Here is a 12,527-nt window from a genome sequence, read left to right as displayed (position 1 = left end):
AGGCAGAAGAATGTCTTAAATCTAGGAGATGGAGGTTGCAGCGAACTGAGATCTCACCACTGTACTCCAGCCTGGGCAACAGAGTAACTCTATCTCAAAAAAAAAAAAAAAAAAAAAGAATGTATTAATGTATTTAGTAAATTTCAAGATATTGAAAGAAAAAATTAAGTTTTAACAAAGGAAAAGGCCAGGCGTGGTGGCTCACGCCTGTAATCCCAGCACTTTGGGAAGCCGAGGTGAGCAGATTGCCCGAGGTCAGGAGTTCAAGACCAGCCTGGCCAACATGGTGAAAACCCATCTCCACTAAAAATACAAAATTATCCAGGTGTGGTGATGGGTGCTTGTAATCCCAGCTACTTGAGAGGCTGAGGCAGGAGAGTCTCTTGAACACAGAAGACAAAAGTTGCAGTGAGCTGAGATCGTGCCACTGCACTCCAGCCTGGGTGACAGGTCGAGACTCTGTCTCAAAAAAATAAATAAATAAATAAAGGAGCAATAGTGTATTAAATTTGATTAGGCATATTTGCAGAAGAACCAAACAAAACTTGGAAATAAAAAAACTAACATAATAGAAATTAAAAACTCAAAGGATTTGTTGAAAAGTAGTTTATACATAGCTGAAAAGCATTTATTGATTTAGAAGACAGATTTGAAGAAACTACTCAGAATGCAGCATAGAAAAACAATGAGATGGAAAATCGACAGAGATATTCAGGGATGTGGACAACAAAGTGAGGAAGTTAAAATACACGTGATCTGAGTTGCAGAAGGACAAATAAAAGAGAATGGAGCAAAGGCAATAGTTGAAGAGACGATGACCGAAATTTTTGGAATTAATGAAAAATGCTAATCCTCAAATACATGAATTCCAAAAAGATCACCCAAGCAGATGTCATCTAAAAACATAGTGGTACCGTTTAAGTGCCTTTGAGGCAGAAAGATTTTTAAAACCACAAAAAAACAAAAGAAATATCTCTGAAGGAATTGGTATTAGGTTAAGCTTGGACTTCTCAATAGCAACCAAAACACAGTGGGAAACAGTTTCAAAAGGCCAAGAGAAAATAATTGTCAGCCTAGAATTTGACTTTTTAATGCCTTTTTATTTGAAATGATTTTAGACTTAAAGTTGTAAAAATGGTGCCCAGAGTTCCCATATACCCTTTATGCAGCTTCCCATCATGTTAACACCTTACATAACCATAGAAAAATCTTTTAGACAGGAAATTAACATTGACAATATATAATCAATTAATCTACAAGTCCTGTTCAAATTTTACCAACTGTACCACTAATATTTTTCTTCTAGTTCAACATCCAACCTGGGATCTTCCCCAAAATGACCTTTGTTCACAATGTCATAATTCACCTTGCAACACAAGCTCTGCTCAACCAGAGTTTGATGAATAAAATGATTTTCTCTTTGCCAGTGTCCCCTTATATGAATATCTCATAAAGCATAAAGGTTGGGGTGGTTCCTGTTAGAATATTCTCTTCCCTTGATTCCCTGACAAATATCATTACACAACCCTCCTGAGCTCCCTCACGATTATAAAGGGAAAGACATTGACTCCAGTCTGATGTAATAAACAGAAGAGTTTTTGATGACCTTGTACCTCTTTTCTTCTGATTTCTGTGGAACATACTGGCAACAAAATCCTGAACCAAGATCCACCAGGGGATGGACAGTTGTCCTAGGTATGCCCAAGAATTATGCAACATCCCCAGCCACGTGCAGGATGGTTGAGGAATCTGGGGGCAGCTATTGTGTGGAAGGAAAGTCTTACTAAGGGAAATCCTCATAGGAAATTGCGTAGGTTGGAGAAAGAGTCACACTCAGTCAACCTTAGCCTGTCTTTTCTCTCCTTTGGTCTAATCAGAGGGAGCTGTTATCTTCTAATAGACTGCTGCTTTGTCTTTTTTCTAATGAGAATTCTTGGAAGTTGACATCAGGGTCTCCAAGACTACCCCTAGATTTGATGACCAGAAAGATGAGCAGGATTCAACATATGGTCATACTCACAGCTAAGACTTGTTGTAACAAAAGTATACAGAGCAAAATTAGCACAGACAAAAAGTGTATGGGGCCAAGTCCAAAGAAAATCAGGTATAGGTTTCCAAGAGTGCTGGTAGAGTCATCAGGTTGTGCTTAATTCCTCCAGCATCAAACTGTGACAACACATGTGAAGCCAGTTAGACTGTGTGCCCAAGGGTTTTACTGGGGACTGATCATGTACACACCCTCTGCCTAGCATGTACCAAAATTCCAGGCTTCGAGAAGGGAAGCAAGTGTTAGCATAAACTCCATCATTTGCATAAACAGTCTTAGCATAGTAAGCCAACCATATCAGCTATAGAATAGCTAGAAAACTCCAAAAATCCAAGTTCCCTGATGTTAGCCAAGGGCCAGCCTTTCAAGCAAGTCTTTCTAAAGATAACAGTCTCAAACTTGCCCTGCTAACTCTGCATGGTCCATTCCCTTAGTCCTTAGCAAGGCAAAATATAGTAAAAGTATTATTTGTAGGATCTCTGTCAGGATTGATCCCAGTTTTTTCCAATACACTCAGTATTTACCCTCTTTTAAGGATCCTGAATTTAGCCAGCTTCAACAAATCTGCTTAATTATAAAGGTCTATCTTAGAAGTCCAGGTAGCTTCCTCTGTACATGTCTGTATTAAACTTTTTACCTGGTGGCACATCACAACTCAGGCCAGGAAAGTAAAGTGGACCTGAACATCTTCCTGGGCTGAGACAGTGTCATGATAATCAGGTACACACAGACACAAAGCACAATCCCAGAGGACATGCATGGCAGCCCAAGCAGGACATGCCTTAGGCAGTACAGGTTAACAACCCCCACCAAGCGGCCTTCCATGCCGCGGCCTTCCACGGTGGGGCCTAGCACCATAAGGTTTCCATTCCAGTCCAAAAAATTCACTGAAGTCCTTGGTTTCAGAGGAACTGCCTTCAAGCTATCAGTTCCCAACACAGGAGTGAGGATGACACCTGAGGTTTTCTGGATGGGAAGTTCCGGAGTGGATCCCCACCTCCACCCCCAGTGTTGTCTGGTGTGCTCAGAGACTCAGCAGTCTGAATTCAAAGCATTAAGTAGGAGTTTGGAAAGACAGCGTGGGAAGATTTCTGTCAGACAGAAGGGAAAGCTTCCAGGAACAGTTCTGAAAAACAAAAAGATTGTTAATGACTTCCTCTCCTTTATGCCTCCCTGGGGGTCTGGGGGTCTGAGTTTCTATTTTTTTCATTGCTATGAAAAAGTCAAAGGTCCTATTCAGCAATCATATCATATTTTTAAAAATTATATCTCATTCTCATGCAGATTTTTCAACTGGAAAAAGTGTATACAAAAAGGACAAAAGGACTTTCACCAAAAAACATTTGCATGCAATTTAAGCATAAAGAGATATCATGCTCATATTGTCTGTTACTGAACCAAACTGGGGTCCACTTGCCCAGCCCAGCAAAGCTAAACACCCACACTGGGGTTTTGCAACAAGAGAAAGGAGGGCATTTGTTTGCAGGTTCCCACACAAGGAGAATCATGCAACTCACACTGAAGACCCTATTTTTAGTTTCTATAGAGAACCAAACATCACCTGACTCTAACTTCCTTGGCTATTGTTTTAAGCTATTATTACCTTCTTGTTTATCAGCTTGCAAACTTACTTCTTAGGGCCAGCTAGTGCCTGGAATTTCCCTTGAAGGAACTTCAGATGTTCCTTTATTTCCATGCTTGCGTGGGGGTTCTGGCAGGCCACTAAGAAGGAGTCCCTGCTCCGTCTTATGTCCAGAATGAAATCCTGAATTTTCAAAAACTTAAAAAATTGGCTAGCATAAACTCCCACCTCTTTCATCCAAATTATACAGTGAGCCTAGAAATTAATAATCCTTTTCTGGGATCAATTGCATTTAATAATCAAACTTCTGAAGGTCAGGAAATGCCATCCCAAAATATACCGCTTTGGACTTAAAACTGAAGGTGCTTGAGAAACAGCAAATGCAAGACAGGACTTTCTCTGAGCTCCCTTTATCTGCATAAAGATAGACCCTCCAAAAGGAACTCAGATGTCATGAATCCCTTCCCAGGGAATCTTATCAAACAGGGAAGATTAAATTGGGATCACTGGAGAGGATACTGGAGGCTGACCCCATGTCCAGACAGACTTTGTCACAGGCTGTCACATATTCTTCTGAGGGCTCATTCATTTTTCACCAAAACAATTTACTCCCGCTAAGTTGCCTACATCTCCCCTCCCCTCTCCTTTAAGAAGAGGGTACATAGCTTCTAGATCTCCCTGGGTTTGGGGCGTTAACTTTCCTTTCGTATCATGCCCCATGCACATAATGAGTTTGTATACCTTTTGTCCTGTTAATCTGCCAGTTTTCAGTTTATTTCATAGATTCAATTATCAAGCCCTCAAAAGGTATAGGGGAAAATGTGTCCTTCCCCTACCTTACTAAGGTGTGTGTGTGTTAAAACAAAGGTGAAAGATGCAGATTCAGGCTGTCAGTCTATTTTCACAGATTGAAACTAATTGGGAAAGTTGAAAACAGCAAGTCAACAGCAATGAGATAGTCTCAAGATGGGAAGAGTCCAATCTGTCAGGAGTGGGTGGAGGGGTCACACTCCCTGTGATGTGTCCTCCTCCAACTTACAGCTTTCAACGGGGATTATAAATCAGAAATGCAGTTAGCCTCTGTATCATGAAGGGGCTCAGACTATGCCACCCCAAAACATGCCATTTTGACATAAGAATTATTTTGAGCTAAAGGGAATTGAATGTTCCCTTTAGACAGGATGAGCTGTCTGCCCTACTTCTATCTGCCTGAAAGCAGAACATAAATGTCTCTTGCGATGGTATCCCCAACCCCTACTTCCATTCAAGAAAGGGGATAACAACCTTATCACTGGACAAAGTCTACACAAACAAATCTTAATAACTAGCCCTCATCTACCATTAGTTCCCCCAAATATTTGTCTTTGCGCAATTTGACACCCTCAGACTCAAAGCTCCTTCTTTTTTATCTGGCCACTTCTCTAAAAATGTATGTTAAGATGCTCAATAAGCCCCAATTTCTAGCCACTTCTTCCACTTGCTCATTGAGTTCTCCAGTGTGTATGCACTATGTATGTGTTAATAAACATCTGCCTGTTTTTCTCTTGTTAATCTGTCTCATGTCAGTCTAATTTGCAGTGTTGTGGAATCTTTAAGGAATTAGAAAGAACGATGGGGTTCAGGAGGATATGATATTTATTAATTATTTAGGTGCACCAGCCCAGTCGGATTAATATCTAAAGGACTGAGCCCCGAACAAAGAGTGAAGTTACCTTTTAAGCATTTCTTGGGTGGGGGGGAGATCTGTGCAGGGGGAAGCATACTACAGAAGAGAGAAACAAAGGCAGTTATTCAATTGAGACATGCATTATATCATTTCTTACTTTTTAAGGAAAAGCATGTTTTGCGACTTGAGTTTATCTGTCTAGTGACCTTGCTGCTGCACAGCTAAGGAAACAGGGTCTTCACAATGCCTGGGAAGGGAGGAGAGATAAGGCTCACTAGCCACAGAAAAACAGGCAGTTAATTTTTTAAAGGACTCCAGTTCTTTCTGTTTCTCAGGGGGATTTTCTTACATACAACGGAGTTGTTGCTTACACACTCTTTAATTTCTTTTAATTCCTGTTTCAATAGGGCCCCAACCTATGAATGTAAGATAGGAAGAGGAAATCATGTTTGCTGAGCCAGGCACAGTGGCTCACGCCTGTAATCCCAGAACTTTGGGAGGCTGAGGTGGGCGGATCACTTGAGCCCAGGAGTTTGAGACCAGCCTGGGCACCATGACAAAACCATGTCTCTATAAAAAATACAAAAATTAGCGAGGTGTAGTGGCACATGCCTGTAGTCCCAGCTACTCAGGAGGCTGAGGTAGGAAGATGGCTTGAGCCCAGGAAGTCGAGGCTACAGTCAGCTGTGATCGTGCCACTGCACTCCAGCCTGGGGAACAGAGCAGAAATCCTGTCTCAATAAAAATCTTTAATGCACAGAATGTGTTTTCCTCTTCTACAATCACAAATATGCAATCAGCAACTGGATTTCAGATGGCCTAATCAGAGAGAAATCCAAATAGTCCAGAAAAATCCAAAAAGTATCCATGATGATTTGATAAATTAGGGCTCCACAGAGCAGTGATTTGCAAGGATCCCAGAATTGGAGTTCTGTCCACTGAGCCTATGTCTGCTTTCGGTTCAGCACAGCACAAACTAAGGCTGAAACGACCTAACAGCAGGCAGCCACAGGTTTCAGCTTAAAGTCAGAACAGGCAATTAGAATATGTGAATTCTGGATTTCAAAGGAGCCAGCTGCTTTTCTTCCTACAGCAACAAAACCGAGATACTTTAGGGTCAGAGAGCCACGGTCCAAGTCCAAGGGACAAGAAATGCTTTCCCAGGCCCTTTTTATTTTGTCAGGCTTAGAGTTTTAATTGACCTACTCAAAAAATATGCACATCAGCCTGGAAAATCATCAGCCTTAAAGAGTCCGACATCTGACATCACAAGGTCTCTCTAGCAACTAAAAGTTAATTTTTCAAACTCAGTGTGTCTCCATCTGGAGACAACCTCTGAGAAATAAAAATAAAATCCTAAGCCCCATGAGGGCTTAGGATTTTTCCATATCCCCTCTTGGCCACGGGGATCCCAGTGAAACCTTAAGAACTGAGTGCCCGATCATGATGGGATGAAAAGTCAGACACATCCCTTCCTTATTAATCTTTAATCAGAATTCTTTCCTAAGGAGTAAGCAGAAAGCTTCTTTGGAAAACAAGAAACAGAGGACACATTCCTTTATTGCCTTTAGCCAATCATCTGAGGCCACCACTCAACTCCCCCTCCCTCTTTGCAGTTTCAACGTGACAGCTGGCCAGTTTCACAACGCAACCCTTTCTAAAAACTGATCTCTATTCCCAGACCAGTTTTGGCCCAATCACAGAGGAAGGGCAATGTGGGTTTTCATGTCCTGTACTTCACCTTTTGATAAGAGAAGGCCAAAAACTCCATCCATGGATCACGCTAACACCACCGTCTTTTGTACATACGATTCATGAAAAGGCACAAGGCTAAATTGCACATGGCTCAATTGCACATGTGCATATTTTCCCTTTCATGAATATTCATGACTCCTCCTATAGTTTATCAAATATGTATATTTGGACACCTCTTTCAGCAAAAATTTTTGTCTTAGTGTTCCCTCCCACAAAGTGCCTGTGGCTTCTGGTTGGAGGCTATGCTTTCCAGCTTATCAGAATGGCTAGCTTTGTAACTGCCTGAGGGTTTTTTCCCGCCCACTGCACAAAGACCATAGCATTGTGGTAGAGAAAATTTTAATAGACACGTGAAAGGAAAATAAATCTTGGGACCCCTAAACCACTAAGCCAAAGGGAAAAGTCAAGCTGGGAACTGCATCAGGCAAACCTGCTCCCATTTTATTCCTAAATAACATAGCTACAAAGATTTAAAAAAAAAAAAAAGAAAAAGCTACATACCTCCTTCACAATTTGCCCACAAGGAAATTCCTTGTGGGCCTCAAGATCTTTACCCTAAAAACAGTTCTGTTGAATTTTACCCTAGCAACATAAACTGATAGCTTGTCTTTACCAGCATGGGACAGAAAGTCATAACTCTGCTTGCCTGAGACAAATGCCTATCTGGTTGCTTCCTCTGCCCTGTGGTTCACGTAAAACTGCAGATTCACTGAGACAGACTAAGGCATAAATTGTTAGAGTAGGTAGTTAGTCAGACATGAACAGGGCAGGAGAGGAGACCCCTCTCCTACCAGGCGACCATCAGGTGATGGTCAGGCAGTTGTTAAACTGTCCCCAAAATGATCATTGGTTGAAGCCAATGCCAGGCAAGGGCCATCTCCCAGTAGAAATACCTGAAATTGGTAATCAGCAATTTCCAAGTAAGATCTCAGGAGTTGGGCAAGTGGGCTCAAGCATGTGCACTAAGAGGCAAAATGGCAGAGTTGAACTGGTATATGAACTTCCTCTAGGAACACTCAACTGGTAGGGAAACAATGCCTCAAGTGAGCATGTGCACAATTTCAGTAAAGACGCTGAGCATGCAGCCCCTCCCAAGTGCTGGCAGACCACTGCACACATGGACTGCCCAACCCAAGGGAAGAAACAGGAGAGAAATAACAAAAGACCCCAGAAGCATGCCAACTTGCAAACCCCAAGTCAAAGGTTAAACCATGCACTTGAATCTCTTCAGTTACCCTCTTCGGCCTCTTTCAAGGTCAAAAATATAAAGTACATTGAGAGGCCAAGGTGGGCAGATCACGAGGTCAAGAGATCAAGACCATTCTGGCTAACACGGTGAAACCCTGTCTTTACTAAAAATACAAAAAAATTAGCTGGGTGTGGCGGCATGCACCTGTAGTCCCAGCTGCTGCGGAGGCTGAGGCAGGAGAATGGTGTGAACCAGGGAGGCAGAGCTTGCAGTGAGCTGAGATTGTGCCACAGCACTCCAGCCTAGGTGACAGAGCAAGACTCGGTCTCAAAAAAAAAAAAAAAAAAAGAATATAAAGTACATTTAAGTACTTCACTTCCCCTTGTTCCTGCTCTAAAACTTTTTAATAAACTTTCTCTCCTGCTCTGAAACTTGCCTCAATCTCTCTATTTGCCTTTTCCCCTCAGTTGAATTCTTTCTTCTAAGGAGGCAAAAATTAAGGTTGCTGCAAACCTGTATGGATTTGCTGCTGCTAACCAAATGACTATTCCTCTACCCCACCACCATATATAAATTATGTATTCAGTGAACGGCTGATCAAAGACCCAAAAGAATGCAACCTTTTGTCTCTTATCCACCTATGACCTGGAAGCTCCCACTTTGAGTTGTGCCACCTTTCTGAACCAAACCAATGTACATCTTACATGCATTGATTGATGTCTCATGTCTTCCTAAAATGTATAAAACCAAGCTGTGCCCTGATTACCTTGGGCACATGTCCTCAGGATCTCCTAAGGGCAATGACATGGGCCATTGGTCACTCATATTTGGCTCAGAATAAATCTTTTCAAATATTTTAGAGTTTGACTCTCTTCATTGACAGACACAAAACTAGTCATGCCATGTAGGAGATGGAGTTCGTATTCAAGTCATTCTCCTTCAAAGCTCATAAGTTAGAAGTTTTGTTTTTGTTTTTTCTGAGATAGAGTCTCACTCTGTCGCCCAAGCTGGAGTGCAATGGTGCAATCTCGGCTCACTGCAACCTCTGCCTCTTGGGTTCAATCGATTCTACTGCCTTAGCTTCCCAAGTGGCTGGGATTACAGGCGCCCACCACCATGCCCAGCTAAGTTTTGTATTTTTAGTAGAGGTGGAGTTTCACCATCTTGGCCAGGTTGGTCTTGAACTCCTGACCTCATGATCCACCCGCCTTGGACTCCCAAAGTGCTGGATTGCAGGTGTGCACCACCGTGCCCAGCATAAGTTAGAAGTTTTTCAAAGCATGGAGGTGGCTAGGCTTGCTGCTGACTGGTTGGGCAAGACAAAATCATAGACTGTTGAAGCTGTCCTACTGCATGCTGAATTGCTTCTGGGTGGGGCCACAGGAGGAGGATTGGTAGGTTCAGGTGGGTCCAGGTGGAGCCATGGGTGTCAGACATGCATAAAATCTGAAAAGATGTGTCAAAAGGCCAATCTTAGGGTCCTACAATAGTGGTGTTATTTGCAGTAGTAATTGGGGAAGTTGTGTGTTGTTTAACCTCAGGAATAATGGCTGTCAATCATTTATGTCTGCCCCCTAGTAGGATTCAAGTTTCGCTCCTCCACGCAGCCTGAGGGACTCTCCTTAGCTTTACAAAAGTGGTTGAGTTTGGGGGACAGCCTATTACCATTTAAACCTATGTCTTCTGAAGTTAGCTCAACCCAATAATCCAGAAATAATTATGGGAAAGGTAAGATGGGGGTTGGTGAGTTAGCTCAGATCTCATTCCTTGTCATAATTTTCTCACTGATACAATTTTTGCAAAGATGGTTTCAGCCTGAAGGCTGCAATCGCCTTATGAGAAATAAAGCTCTCCTTTCAAAATTAATGAACTTTGTTATTCTTCAGTTGAAATTATAAAGGATACAACTATTAGAGATATTTGAACCAGAGAAACTCCATCTTGAATAGGGGCTGGGTGAAAAAAGGCTGAGACCTACTGGGCTGCACTCCCAAGAGCTTAGGCATTCTAGTCCCAGCTGATGAAACAGGATGCAGTAAAGAAGCCAGCCAAAACCAAGATGGCAATGAAAGTGACCTCTGGTCATCCTCACTGCTCGTTATATGCTAATTATAATGCTAAATTTAGCATTATAATTTAGCATTAGCATGCTAAAATACACTCCCATCAGCACCATGGCAGTTTATAAATGCCATGGCAGCATTCAGAAGTTACCCTATATGGTCTAAAAGTGGGAGGAATCCTCGGTTCCGGGAATTGCCTGCCCTTTTCCCAGAACATTCATGAATAATCCATCCCTTGTTTAGCATGTAATCAAGAAATAACTTTAAATGTACACAGTTGAACAGCCCATGCTGCTGCTCTGCCTATGGAGTAGCCATTCTTTATTCCTTTACTTTCTTAATAAACTTGCTTTCACTTTACTCTGTGGACTTGCCCTGAATTGTTTCTTGTGTGAGATCCAAGAATCCCCTTTTAGACTCTGGATTGGGACCACTTTCCTGTAACACAACTAAGGAACAACCAACTAGAAAAGTTGTATAGGGCAAGGTATGGGGTGAATAGGGGGAGGAAGGGTGGGCATGGAGCTTCCTTACTTTTGCTTGGGATGCTACTCTTCCAGCACCTCAATGTGTTCACCAACTCAAAAGCTCTCAGAACTCCATCCTTTAGAGCAGGTGTCCCCAATCCCTGGGCTACAGACTGGTACTGGTCTGAGGCCTGTTAGGAACTGGGCTGTAGAGCAGGAGATGAGTGGCAGGCGAGCAATCAAAGCTTGGTCTGTATTAACAGTTGCTCCCCATTGCTCGCATTACTGCCTGAGCTCCACCTCCTGTCAGATTAGCAGCAGCATTAGATTCTCACAGGAGTGTGAACCCTCTTGTGAACTGTGCTTGTGAGGAATCTAGATTGCGCACTCCTTATGAAAATCTAATGCCTGATGATCTGTCACTGTCTCCCATCACCCCCAGATGGGACCGTCTAGTTGCAGGAAAACAAGCTCAGGACTCCCACTGATTCTACATTATGGTGAGTTGCATAATTATTTCATTTATATTATAATGTAATGATAATAGAAATAAAGTGCACAATAAATGTAATGTGCTTGAATCATCCCAAAACCATCCCTGCCCTTGTCTGTGGAAAAATTGACTTCCAAGAAACCAGTCCCTGGTGCCAAAAAAGTTGGGGATTGCTGCTTGAGGGGTTTTTATGGAGGATCACAATATATAGGTAAGAATTTGGTGACTGATTGAATCCTTGGCCACTAGTGATTGAACTCAATTTCCAGCTCTTCTTCCCTCTCCAGAGGTTGGGGGATGGGGCTGAACGTTCTAACCGTCTAATCATGCCTTGGTCTTTCTGGCAACCAACCTCCGTAATGAACTATCTAGGGGCCCCCAAAAGTGTGACTTCATTAACAGAAACTCAGGCATGGTTGAAAGGGGCCTGTTATGAATAAGAAAACATGCTTCATATCACTCTTGGAAATTCCAAGGATTTTAGAAGCTCTGTGACAGGAACCAGGGGCAAAGGCTAAAAAGATATTTTGTATTATACCATAGCAGTCATATTTACATGGGAAACAAGATCACCAGGCAATCCTCCTTGAATGTAAACCACTCAATTGCCTAAGAAGCACCAAAAGACACAGGACAAACCCGAGGAGCCTCTCAGCTGGAACCAAGCACTACGTAGTAACTGTATCTGTCACAGAAACCATGAGATCAACCTCTTGGTGCTCCTGGACTTTTGTTTCTAGCATATTTTTAAATTCTTGTATTTTTCTTGAAGGCAAATTCCCTGCAGACTCCTCCTAAGAAAGGCAAATTTTTTAACTCTTCTATTATGCTTTCTTATTAGTTAACAGACCCAGACCCAGAAAGAAAATAAAGTGGTGTTAACAGTAAAAGTCATTGCATTTGTGTCATAATTCTGACTGAATGAAGACATCACAAGAGATACAAGAGATGCTCATAGAATTGCAAACCAGACAAAACTGACCTGAGGTATGAGAGGAGTTGAGTAGGACAGGATGATGGGAGGAGTGAGTTTTAATCTATTCAGGCTAAGATGGATCACTCAAAGGTAGGTAGTAAAATACAAGAATTTTAAAGGTAGCTATGTTCGGTTTTTATTTGAAAGCATCAATGCTTGGGGTTTTATTGTGATGATAACCATTAAAATAAGATTTATCTTTTCAACGAATGTTAGGAAATCTAAAACCTAACCAAAATTAAGGTATATCTTATTCAAAAGATACACATTCCTCTCTTCCCTGTTTGGT

The sequence above is a fragment of the Macaca nemestrina genome, chromosome 9 (assembly GCF_043159975.1).
Source record: "Macaca nemestrina isolate mMacNem1 chromosome 9, mMacNem.hap1, whole genome shotgun sequence".
NCBI lineage: Eukaryota > Metazoa > Chordata > Mammalia > Primates > Cercopithecidae > Macaca > Macaca nemestrina.
This window is presented reverse-complemented; position numbering follows the sequence as displayed.